Source organism: Delphinus delphis, chromosome 2 (genome assembly GCF_949987515.2).
Source record: "Delphinus delphis chromosome 2, mDelDel1.2, whole genome shotgun sequence".
In the NCBI taxonomy this organism is placed as follows: domain Eukaryota; kingdom Metazoa; phylum Chordata; class Mammalia; order Artiodactyla; family Delphinidae; genus Delphinus; species Delphinus delphis.
In genome coordinates this window covers 176,368,014-176,381,294 of record NC_082684.1, presented here as the reverse complement: position 1 = coordinate 176,381,294, position 13,281 = coordinate 176,368,014, and the positions used below count along the sequence as shown (strand labels likewise).

At 47.0% G+C, this 13,281-nt stretch overlaps 1 long non-coding RNA gene across 1 annotated transcript in view; it reads left to right on the top strand.

Annotated features, from left to right (window-relative positions):
- Positions 1 to 4,423, top strand: part of LOC132419923 (uncharacterized) — a 29,251-nt gene extending 24,828 nt beyond the window's left edge. The window contains exons 6-7 of the long non-coding RNA XR_009518280.1: positions 2,514 to 2,677; positions 4,292 to 4,423. This is a non-coding gene — a long non-coding RNA (uncharacterized lncRNA). The remainder of the gene's footprint in view (positions 1 to 2,513; positions 2,678 to 4,291) is intronic.
- Positions 4,424 to 13,281: the final 8,858 nt, after the last annotated feature.

Below are 13,281 nucleotides of genomic sequence, written 5' to 3'. Positions count from 1 at the left end.
GATAGGGATTGCATTGAATCTGTAGATTGCTTTGGGTAGTAGAGTCATTTTCACAATATTGATTCTTCCAATCCAAGAACATGGTATATCTCTCCATCTGTTGGTATCATCTTTAATTTCTTTCATCAGTGTCTTATAGCTTTCTGCATACAGGTCTTTTGTCTCCCTAGGTCGGTTTATTCCTAGGTATTTTATTCTTTTTGTTGCAATGGTAAATGGGAGTGTTTCCTTAATTTCTCTTTCAGATTTTTCATCATTAGTATATAGGAATGCAAGAGATTCTGTGCGTTAATTTTGTATCCTGCAACTTTACCAAATTTATTGATTAGCTCTAGTAGTTTTCTGGTGGCATCTTTAGGATTCTCTATGTATAGTATCATGTCATCTGCAAACAGTGACAGTTTTACTTCTTCTCTTCCAATTTGTATTCCTTTTATTTCTTTTTCTTCTCTGATTGCCGTGGCTAGGACTTCCAAAACTATGTTGAATAATAGTGGTGAGAGTGGACATGCTTGTCTTGTTCCTGATCTTAGAGGAAATGGTTTCAGTTTTTCACCATTGAGAATGATGTTTGCTGTGGGTTTGTCATATATGGCCTTTATTATGTTGAGGTAGTTTCCCTCTATGCCCACTTTCTGGAGAGTTTTTATCATAAATGGGTGTTGAATTTTGTCAAAAGCTTTTTCTGCATCTATTGAGATGATCATTTGGTTTTTATTCTTCAGTTTGTTAATATGGGGTATCACATTGATTGATTGCATATATTGAAAAATCCTTGCATCCCTGGGATAAATCCCACTTGATCATGGTGTATGATCCTTTTAATGTGTTGTTGGATTCTGTTTGCTAGTATTTTGTTGAGGATTTTTGCATCTATATTCCAGTGATATTGATCTGTAATTTTCTTTTTTTGTAGTATCTTTGTCTGGTTTTGGTATCAGGGTGATGGTGGCCTCATAGAATGAGTTTGGGAGTATTCCTTCCTCCACAATTTTTTGGAAGAGTTTGAGGATGGGTGTTAGATCTTCTCGAAATGTTTGATAGAATTCACCTGTGAAGCCATCTTGTCCTGGACTTTTGTTTGTTGGAAGATTTTTAATCACGGTTTCAATTTCATTACTTGTAATTGGTCTGTTCATATTTTCTATTTCTTCCTGGTTCAGTCTTGGAAGGTTATACCTTTCTAAGAATTTGTCTATTTCTTCCAGGTTGTCCACTTTATTGGCATAGAGTTGCTTGTAGTAGTCTCTTGGGATGCTTTGTATTTCTGCGGTGTCTGTTGTAACTTCTTCTTTTTCATTTCTAATTTTATTGATTTGAGTCCTCTCCCTCTTTTTCTTGATGAGTCTGGCTAATGGTTTATCAATTTTTTTTATCTTCTCAAAGAACCAGCTTTTAGTTTTATTGATCTTTGCTATTGTTTTCTTTGTTTCTATTTCAGTTATTTGTGCTCTGATCTTTATGATTTCTTTCTTTCTGCTAACTTTGGGTTTTGTTTGTTCTTCTTTCTCTAGTTCCTTTAGGTGTAAGGTTAGATTGTTTATCTGAGATTTTTATTGTTTCTTGAGGTAGGCTTGTATAGCTATAAATTTCCCTCTTAGAACTGCTTTCGCTGCATCCCATAGGTTTTGGATCATCGTGTTTTCATTGTCATTTGTCTCTAGGTATTTTTTGATTTCCTCTTTGAGTTCTTCAGTGATCTCTTGGTTATTTAGTAATGTATGGTTTAGCCTCCATGTGTTTGTGTATTTTACATTTTTTTCCCTGTAATTCATTTCTAATCTCATAGCATTGTGGTCAGAAAAGATGCTTGAATCACTTTCAATTTTCTTAAATTTACTGAGGCTTGATTTGTGACCCAAGATGTGATCTATCCTGGAGAATATTCTGTGCACACTTGAGAAGAAAGTGTCATCTGCTGTTTTTGGATGGAATGTTCTATAAATATCAATTAAATCTATCTGTTCTATTGTGTCATTTAAAGCTTCTGTTTCCTTATTTATTTTCACTTTGGATGATCTGTCCATTGGTGTAAGTGAGATGTTAAAGTCCCCCACTATTACTGTGTTACTGTCGATTTCCTCTTTTAGAGCTGTTAACAGTTGCCTCATGTGTTGAGGTGCTCCTATGTTGGGAGCATATATATTTATAATTGTTATATCTTGGATTGATCCCCTGATCATTATGTAGTGTCCTTTTTTGGCTCTTTTAACATTCTTTATTTTAAAGTCTATTTTATCTGATATGAGTATTGCTACTCCAGCTTTCTTTTGATTTCCATTTGCATGGAATATCTTTTTCCATCCCCTCACTTTCAGTCTGTATGTGTCCCTAGGTCTGAAGTGGGTCTCTCATAGAAAGAATATATATGGGTCTTGTTTTTGTATCCATTCAGCAAGACTGTGTCTTGGTTGGAGCATTTAATCTATTCACGTTTTTTTTTGGTTTGGTTTGTTTTGTTTTTTGGGGGGGCGTATGCGGGCCTCTCATTGTTGTGGCCTCTCCCGTTGCAGAGCACAGGCTCCGGACGTGCAGGCTCACTGGCCATGGCTCACGGGCCCAGCCCCTCCACAGCACGTGGGATCTTCCCGGACCGAGGCACAAACCTGTGCCCCTGCATCGGCAGGTGGACTTTCAACCAGTGCGCCACCAGGGAAGCCCTCCATTCACGTTTAAGGTAATTATCGATATGTATGTTCCTATGACCATTTTCTTAATTGTTTTGGGTTTGTTTTTGTAGGTCCTTTTCTTCTCTTGTGTTTCCCACTTAGAGAAGTTCCTTTAGCATTTGTTGTAGAGCTGGTTTGGTGGCACTGAATTCTCTTAGCTTTTGTTTGTCTGTAAAGCTTTTGATTTCTCCATCGAATCTGAATGAGATCCTTGCTGGGTAGAGTAGTCTTGGCTGTAGGTTCTTCCCTTTCATCACTTTAAGTATATCATGCCACTCCCTTCTGGCTTGTAGAGTTTCTGCTGAGAAATCAGCTGTTAACCTTACGGGAGTTCCCTTGTATGTTATTTGTTGTTTTTCCCTTGCTGCTTTCAATAATTTTTCTTTGTCTTTAATTTCTGTCAATTTGATTACTACGTGTCTCGGCGTGTTTCTCCTGGGTTTATCCTGTATGGGACTCTCTGCGCTTCCTGGACTTGGGTGGCTGCTTCCTTTCCCATGTTAGGGAAGTTTTTGACTATAACCTCTTCAAATATTTTCTCGGGTCCTTTCTCTCTCTCTTCTGATTCCCTTTGCTGTACACCTGAAACTAACACAACATTTTAAATCAACTATACTGCAATATAAAATAAAAATTAAACTAAATTTTAAAAAAGCCAGAGTCAAGATAGCACCATAAAAACATGTAGTCCTGCTGGCCACATCTTGTGTGACAATAACTGTTACAATAACTGTTATTTTGCAGCATTTCTGAGTTTAAAGAGCACCTTCAAAAAAAAATTTTTTTAAACAGTAATCAGAATTAATTAATTTTTAAATTTATTTTTTGGCTACATGGCTTGTGGGATCTTAGTTCCCCGACCAGGGATCGAACCTGTGCCCCTGCAGTAGAAGTGGGAGTCCTAACCACTGGACCACCAGGGAATTCCCCCTAAAGAGCATCTTCACATCTCCTATTTAATTAATTCCAAAATGGTAAGATATATTTTTAACGTATATTGTAACACTTCTGAAATCTCTGTGCATCTTGCAGTCAGTATTTTGCAATCACTATGGGCCAGGTGTCGGTTGTTACCTGTTGTCATTGCTTCAGCTTTGAAAATGCCACATCAAAGTCGACAGCATGGGTGGCAGCAGCCTGGAACAGTCCCAGGGATAGTTCTCTCGTAGTCCCTGGGGGTCAAATTCCTTGGTAAGGGTGGAAGGGAGGGAAAGATGGTGCATCAGATGGGTTTGCCAATTCTTAAAGGAGAATTCAGAGGAAGGCAAACTCTAAATAATTGTGGAGCCACCTTAGGGAGTCAGTACCACTGGCTTTCAGGTCTTTGATGGATTCTTTTAAGCTGCACTGTAGCATTAAACTATTCATGGCACAGAGGAGAGAGTTTATGTAGTGAAACACAGCTTTCAGTGACTCCGAGTTAAAAAGCCATTTGAAAGAGTATGAATGTAAGATGTTTCTAATTTATTTCTCTTGGGTTTTCCTTTTTATAGTTGCATGTATATTATAAAACCGGTATCTAAATAAGACTAAAACAGCTCCTTTAAGACATATAAAATAAAAATTCTACATGAAGGGCTTCCCTGGTTACACAGTAGTTAAGAACCCACTTGCCAATGCAGGGGACAGAGGTTCGATCCCTAGTCCGGGAAGATTCCACGTGCCACAGAGCAAATAAGCCCGTGCACTGAAACTGCTGAGCCTGCGCTCTGGAGCCCACAAGCCACAACTACTGAGCCCACGTGCCACAACGACTGAAGCCCACATGCCTAGAGTCGGTGCTCCACAACAGGAGAGGCCACTGCAATGAGAAGCCTGCGCACTGCAACGAAAAGTGTCCCCCACTCGCCACAACTAGAGAAAGCCCACGCGCAGCAATGAAGACCCAACGCAGCCAAAAAATAAATAAATAAAAAAAATAGATGTATTAAAAAAAATTCTCCATGATAAGGAAACATTGTCTCATTGTTTGGCAGTGTTTTTTCTTTCTTAGAAAAGGTGCACTTTACAGACAGTGGCTTTCAGAGCATGTAATATGTGTTCCAATTGGTCCCTGAGAAGAAGACGCTGTCCTCAAGTATGGCCCACTGGTCCTCCTTTGGGTGTGACGTGGATTCTTAGTTGGTAGGATTTCACGGTGATGTGTCAGTTTCCTTCTGCCCTGGTGGCTTGATTCAGCTGTAGCCCCAGAACATCCTTTATTTTTCCATTTCAAGACACTCACAAGAGCCACCTACATCAAGATCTATGTTTATAAATGCTTTTCAAATGACTGCACCTTGTAAGAAGCAAAGCTCAGAGATAGAATAGTGAAAAATATGTCAAAGTACAAAACATAGGCCAATGTTCGCAAGGCAGCCTGGGTGATGCCGTGGAGGACCGTCTAATTGCTCGGCCAGCAGCCTCAAGAAATGTGGGGAAAGTATGTGATGAGGAAGGACTGCAACGAAAGTTCGTGGAAATCAAACTTGGTGGGACCACGAATACCTTCCGTGAGTTCACAGTGCTCATGCCAGGATTTATTGAAACCGCAACATTCAATACCTACATCCCTCTGGGGGAAGGACTGGTATATTACTGTTATTGGCTACAATATATCCATTTTCCTTCCCAACAGCCACTCAAATTGTCTTATTGGGAATTACATCTTCTTGTTGAGCTTTTTCTTGGTTCCTGGTTCCTGCCTCTCTCCACCTCTCCTCACCATGGATACCAAGGGGGCCAAATACTTCCTCCATCTTCCTCTTGCTATGGTCAGGTTGGGCCAGTGACCTAAGCTTGGATAATCAGATGCTTTCTCTTGAAGACTTTGGGTTCTGTGCATGTGACATTGGGAAAGAGAGGGGTTTCAGAGGTTGGACGCATCACGGTGGTACCTGTCACTGTCACAGTGATGTCTTGATCATGCTATGTTGCAACAAGACTGTTGCCTTGTTTTATGCATTATGACCCTTCTCTCCAGGTCTTTCGTGGTTCTTGCCACCCCAAAACTATTCTTCCAACTTCACACCAATTCTGAGAGCCTCACATAATTTCCTCTTAATCCCTTAGTGCCTCAAAGACCCAGAACCAGTTTCTATTACTTGTTACCAGGAACGCTGACTGATCCAATAGCATCTCGTATGGGATAAGTGGTACCACAATGGAGAGAAACACGTGCAGAATATTTCCCAGAGCATCCTCTTTTGTGTCATTAGAGGGAGGAGATGAAGGCATGGACTCCTTCTCTGGAGCTCTTGAAGAATGTGAGGATGATGCATCTGACATAGGGTGGTCCTGCCGAAAGGATAATAGATGTGGCCTTTTATGCTTTCCTCCCCCCAAGATTAGGCACCTGGGGTGTGCTCCAGAAGCTCAGTAGGAGAGCGTAGGCTAGGAACACTGAGGTTCCTGTGCCCAGCAGCCTCCATCCTATCTTTTCCTCCCCAAGGTGCTGAAGTAGCCTCAGGAGCACAGCAGGTGATGATGATGTGGTCCTGCCAAGAGTCAACAGGACCTACCGTATAGCATGGAGAACTCTACTCAATACTCCGTAGTAACCTATATGGGAAAAGAATTTGAAAACAGATAGATACTTGTATATGCATAACTGAATTATTTTGCTGTACACCTGAAACTAACACAACATTCTAAATCAACTAGACTCTAATATAAAATAAAAATTAAATTTAAAATAAGTAGACTTTCTTTCAAGTTTCTGCACATATGTTAGCCTTGCCAGGCCAAGACCCACCCCCCCAACAAACTCATACAAGTCTGTAAACATTTTTGGGGGGCGGCAATTTTGGTGACAGGCAGACATGCATCCTGGAAGAAGATGGTAGGGTGTGCCTAAGCACTTATCTGGCATTCAAAAATGGATCCTTTGGGCTTCCCTGGTGGCACAGTGGTTAAGAATCCACCTGCCAGTGCAGGGAACACGGTTTCGAGCCCTGGTCCAGGAAGATCCCACATGCCGCGGAGCAGCTAAGCCCGTGTGCCAGAACTACTGAGCCTGCACACTAGAGCCCGCGAGCCACAACTACTGAGCCCATGCGCCGCATCTACTGAAGCCCGTGCGCTCTAGAGCCCACACACAGCAAAGAGTAGCCCCCGCTTGCTGTAACTAGAGAAAGCCCACTCGCAGCAACAAAGACCCAACACAGCCAAAAAAATCATAAAACAAAAATTAAAGAATTAATAAATTTATTTAAAAAACTGGATCCTTTGTTGATAAATCATACTGGACGTTTCATGACCTATTTAATGGAAGCAGACAAAATAGAACTGGCAATCAGTGGCACATCTTAGAAGGAAGATTAGTAGATGCCAGTCTCCAAAGTTGAATCTTGCTTGGGGAAATAGAATGACAACATCCATCAATGCAGGAAGATTCAGAATTTCCCACATCTGAAGGTGGTCTGGAGGCTCTGGGCACTTCTTCTCTTGCTCTTCTCCATGGAGCTGCGGGCTGGGATGGGGAACATTGTCATGGTTTCTTGTGTCCCAATCCATTTGGATCTTTAGGTCACTGTTGCACTTCCCATGGGAATTAGACTTTCGACTCCCCAACAGGAGACTCCGAAATGTGCATTATTCTTCCAGTGGAGGTAATATGTTTGACTGGCTGGATGGATTTTTCTGTAGCTGGCCAGTCTTGGCAGTTCTAGTTGGGATACTGAACTAGCCTCAAACACACTCAGCAGGTGATGATGATGTGGTCCCGGCCAAGAGTATCCGACATGTTGGTCATTCAGCAACTCCTCCTTTTCCTCCATGTTTACAAGAAATGAGTGTAAAGAAATCTTTAACTCTGGGACTTCCCTGGTGGAGCAGTGATTAAGAATCCACCTGCCAATGCAGGGGACACGGGTTCGAGCCCTGGTCTGGGAAGATCCCACATGCCCAGGAGTAACTGAGCCCGTGCGCCACAGCTGCTGAGCCTGTGCTCTAGAGCCCTCGAGCCACAACTACTGAGCCTGCATGCCACAGCTACTGAAGTCCACGCTCCACAACAAGAGAAGCCACCGCAATGAGAAGCCCACACACCGCAAAGAAGAGTAGCCCCCGCTCGCCGCAACTAGAGAAAGCCCGCGCACAGCAAAGAAGACCTAACACAGCCAAAAATAAATAAATAAACAAATTTAAAAATTAAAAAAAAAATCTTTAACTCCTGCTCTAAAACTGGCAGGAGAAATTAGGGCAAAGTGCAAGGTTCACTTGCCCAGTTATGAATATTTCTATTAGTTGTATATAAGCTAAAGAGAGGTTAAAGATGAATACTTCCAAAAAGAGGGGAAAAAAGCATGGAAGAAGTGGGACTTCATGGAAAGCATCATAGATAAAGAGCAAGGCTAAGGTAGTCAGTCTCCAGGCAGCACTTGGAAGTTTCACATCAAGGGATTTCTTTTGAAATCCCACCTGCTGAACTGGGTTCGGCCACTCCCAACTCAGAGAGGGATCAAAGGGCAGCAGAGTCGAGCTTCTGAGTCCCACTCTTGCGACTCCAAGGTGGCAGCCGCTTCAGCACCACATCCTACATCATCCTATAGCCTTGTCTTCCCCTGACGTGGAGGCTTGGACCCCTCAACTTGACTCCTTGCGCTGCGGGCCTCTGACTTGCCCTGGAGTAGAAGTTTTTCCGTGAAGCATCCCCAGGTCTGACTTGGCTTTCCTGGCTTCCAGACTCTCTTCTCACCCCTCTCCCCACGTAGACCTAGTCCCTGCTCTCAGACTTGAACTGAGACACAGTGCTCCCTTGCTTTTGGCTTGACCAGACTTGTTTTGGTACAGGGTACCAACAACATCCAACAACAAGTCTCCAGGGTCAAAGGGATTCCTCTGGAGCCTCAAGATAGCCGGAGAGCAGGTTTGTGGTGCAGGTGTGGCCCTGACGCTTAATGCATTGCAATGAGGGATCACAAGAGATGTTTTTAAAAAATCTCTTCTCCGAGAGTGTCTCGGCACTGTTGATACGTAGAAAAAAAGGAAAGTTGGGACATCCAGGGGCCCATCCACTCCATCCCAATCCAACCAGAAATGCCGTGGGCATTCTTTCTGAGGATTAAATTCAGAGTTTGATCCTTTGGGCAGGGACTGAAGTGAGCGGAAGTCAATGGCCAAGGGAAGCTTTTGTAGAAACATCAGAATTATTCATGCCAGAAGCACGGACGCCCCTGTGACTTGTGAAGGAACCCCGGGGATCCCCGAATGCAGCTCCATGGTGGAGGAGACATTGTTTGTCCTCCCCTTCGTCCTTGGAGCCCATCCAAATGTCTAGCATGTAGTAAGTTCTCCGTAAAGATCTGATGATTGAAAGAATGTATTCATGGATCACCTGGACGAGAGAAAGGGGACCTTGGACAGGAGGGAGAGGGAACTTCTGTCTTTCCAGATCTTTCTCCCATGAGTTTGGATTTTGAGGTCCCTAAACACCATCCGTGATGTTTCCAGGCAATGGAGATGGCCCTTTGGGGACAGGTGGGGAGCAGCTCAAAGAAGCAGGCATCCCGGGGAGGAGGAGATGATGGTGTTTTGATGCCAGATGGTCTGGTTGTATGTTAGTTTCTTTGTTTATTTCTCTTTTCTTGTCCATAAACCTCTAGTTTAACATTCCAGCACTGTCAGCCGTGTTGTATGGAGTACATGGAGAGAGTTTATGTCCACGTTCGGGTCAGAGCTTTAAAGAACAGCAGGTCCTTGTGTGCTGGCCTAAAACAGCCCTACAAGGAAGCTGATTTCCAGGGAAAGAAGCGTCAGGATTACAGGGGCCCAGCTGTCCTTCCTTGGAGATTCTTACTTCATTGATTTAATTTTTAAGGAAATCAGAGTCTGGTCTCGCCATGATGTCTTTGACCCACGCTGCCCTGTTGCTTTCTGCAGCTGAATGTGAACTGAGGGCCTGTGTGAAGCAGGGTCTAGAAAACATGCACATGGCATTCGCCTGAGACTACCTCTGGCATCTGACTGTCAGAGTTGTCCCCAGCAGGTCACCAGCCTCCGGATGGGGATGGAGGAGACGGAGCCGCGAGGTGACAGAGCAGATGTGACCCCGGCCGCCTTGGAAGCGCGTCACAGGAGTGTGTCCGGTGGGCGTCAGATTGTGGGGTGACCACAGCCCAGCACAGAGAATCTATTAAGGGCAAGATATTTTCGTGGGCAGCTTTCTGATACCCATGGGTTTAAGTTGTTAAGACTTAAGGGCCTTCCTTAATGGTCCAGTGGTGGAAACTCTGTGCTTCCACTGCTGGGGGCACGGTTTCGATCCCTGGTTGGGGAACAAAGATCCCACATGCCGTGCGGTGTGGCCAAAATTTAAAATAAAAAAAAAAAAAAGACTTAAAAACCATGCAGTTGATCTTCCAACAAAAGGCTAGTTTTTAAACATGTGACCTCCAATAGGAGGAGGGGAGCCCTCCCTGCTTCCCTAGTGAAGGAGCGGTGAGGACCTCAGGGCGAGCTCAGTTCTGCACCTGGGGAGCCCTCCCTGCTTCCCGAGTGAAGGAGCGGTGAGGACCTCAGGGCGAGCTCAGGTCTGCACTTGGGTTTTTACATTTACATACAAAGGCAGCTTGCTGCTCTGAAGCTCTGAGAAATCGGTGATTGTGCCTGGCATCTGGAAACGGTTTTTGTTTTGCAACTCAATATACGGATCACCTATTTTAAAATTTTGTATCAGATTGAATTGGAAACAGATTTTATACCACGTGCATCGCTCAGACCTCACCCCTTAGACCCCACTGGTCCATACTGCCCTTTCTCAAGGGCAATTACATCTCCCAACACATTAGCAGTGTGGTTCAGGGGTGGAGAGCTTGGGCTCTGGAGTCAGACACACCTGTTCGAGCCCTGCTTTTGCCGTCTGTGGACCTCTGAGGCGCCCTTCGCCTCCTTCCTCTGTCACCAAGGTGACGATGGTGGAGCCCACTCACCAAGGGGTCGGAGGAGGAGGGGCTTCTCTGCACCGCACCCGCTGAGGGCCTGGCCCGTATCGGGGTCCACAAGTAACAAAGATGACTTTTGAAATAGATATTCGCCATATGTGTCCTCCGTCTCCTAGGGTCCTTCCACTTCACGGTGCTCTGTTCCCTTACCAGCCCAGGTGACAGACGTGTGCGCAGGGTGCCTGGTCACTGCCCGCTGTCCCCGCCCGCCCCCGTCCCTTCACACGACTCCGTTCTGGGCCCTGGGGGACCTCCTGTGAAAGTGCACCCTCTGCAGGGCCCGTGTGGTTGGTCCCCGGGGCAGGCCCTGCAGGGAGCCAGCCAGGACCGGGGTCTGGCTGTGTGCGTGTCCATGTGTAGTGTGTGTGTCTGTGCACGTTGTGTGTGTGTGATACATGTGTGCCTGTGGTAGAGTGTGTGTGCAGTGCGTGTGCAGTGCGTGTGCACGTGTGTGTGCGCTGTGTCCTCGCCTTTGCCGAGCAGGGGCACTGCCTCAGTCCCTCAGCTCCCCCGGCCCGTCGGCGTCCCGCCGGCCTTGCTGGAGGGCTCCAGCCCAGGCACCTGTGCCGCCCGGGTCTCAGACCCGCGTCTTGGACAGAAGTCAGCCTCTGCCCCGAGAAGGGAAGGCGCCGGCTGCTTTCCTGGCTTCAAAGAGGAGCGGCCTTTCCTGAGCTCCACAAGGAGGCCCCCCTTTTCCTGGCCCGAGGGCGTCCAGGGGCCTCGGCGGAGCCTCTTTGCAGCCCGGTGCGGCGTGGCGTCCAGCTCCGTGGCCCCCGGACGATGGGCGGGTCCGCTGGCCGCTGAGCCGGGGCTGAGGATGAGCTCGGCCCTGCTCCTCCTGTCCCCGGATTCAGCCCCCCGGGTCTGCTTAGGATCAGCTGAGCCTTTGGTAAATGGTTTACGCACAGAGTGGCATTCAAACACCGACCGCTGGACCGGTCAGTCGCCTTTCCTCTAGTTCCCTCCTGGGACCCGCTGTGACAATGCTGCAGAGTGACTTCGTCAGCATGGGGACAGGGGTCTGTGGTTAGACCCGGGCAGCACTGAGCGGCCCCTCTCCTCCCTCCCTGGCTGGCTTTGTCCCACGGTTATTCTCAAGGCCAGACCACAGATCGCACAGAGCAGCTTTGGAACCAAGGCTCCAGAGCGAAATGTGTGTTTCTGCTGAATGACGGCCCCCTCCTCCACGAAGTGCAAGCCGTCTGCCACCTGCCTCTCCTTCCGAGGGACCTGCGTGTGCCGCCGGCTGGAAGCACCTGTCTGAGCCCCGATACTGGCACCAGCCGGGGCTCGGCCGCATCCCACTGCTGCGGGCAGCACGGAGGAACGATTTTGCTCCCTAGAAGACCGATGAGTTTGGTCCAACCTGGAACGGTCTCATAGGGATGGACAGTCCAAGGGCGTCACTGCCGAATGCATACCTAGAAAACAAGAAACACAAAGCCATAACTACCCCTACGCTTAGGAAGTGAACAGTCTCTACCCAAAGCTCCAGGTGGGGAGGATGCTCTGTCTTCTTTCCTTCTTGGTCCCTCCACACCCCAACCTACACCTCTCTCCTCAATCTTCTTCCCCCTCGCCGCCCTGAACACCCTGACATGTGACTGTCTGACAAACAGAGAGAGGATGGGAGACACGTGGCTGTTGTTTTTTTTAATTTATTTGTTTTATTTAATTTATTTTTGGCTGCATTGGGTCTTCGTTGCTGCGCGCGGGCTTTCTCTAGTTGCGGCGAGCGGGGTCTACTTTTTGTTGCGGTGCGCGGGCTTCTCATTGCAGTGCCTTCTCTTGTTGTGGAGCACGGGCTCTAGGCGCATGGTCTTCAGCAGTTGTGGCTCACGGGCTCAGTAGTTGTGGCTCGTGGGCTCTAGAGCGCAGGCTCAGTAGTTGTGGCACACGGGCTTAGTTGCTCCACGGCATGTGGGATCTTCCCGGACCAGGGCTCGAACCCGTGTGCCCTGCATTGGCAGGCAGATTCTTAACCACTGCGCCACCAGGGAAGTCCCACGTGGCTGGTTTTGACGGATGCTGTCAAGGACATATTTTTTAATGGAATGCAATGGGCTATGCCTGAGGAAAAGGCCTTCGTGGCTTAATCTGGAAGCTCCTGGGTGACTGAGGTTTCATGATGGTCCCTCTGGAGCTGCAGCAGTGCATCGTGGGACTCAGGATGCAGCCACCAAGTGCTGGGAGGAACCTCTCTTTCTCATCTGCTCTCCGGCAAACTGCAGCAAGGTTCTCGGGTATCTCTACCGTGTTGGTGTATATTATTGGTCTGACAGCTGAGTTTCGTGTTGTTTGCCTACCTTTCACTTCCCTAAAGCTGCCCCAGGGTTTGAGGTTCCCTCACACACCCCGTCTCAGGCTCACCTTCTCTGCCACTTCACAGGACAGCAGCGCCGGGAGCCTGGGATGGATGGATGGACGCCTGCCCCAGAGTCAGCTCCGTGGCTCCTGTCACCTCTGGGGGCCGCCATGGACGGTGTCTCTTCCTCCCAAGCCCTGAGCATGTGTGGATGGCAGGACTTTTGACAGGGACTGCACCTGGCTAATATACTCTGGGCACTTAGTGTGCTAAGCACAGTACCAAGCAGGTGTGTGTGTGTGCGTGTGTGTGTGCACGTGCGCTTTCTTATTTAAACTTCAGACGATCCCGCACGGGAGACGCTGCTGTAATCCCCATTTTTCAG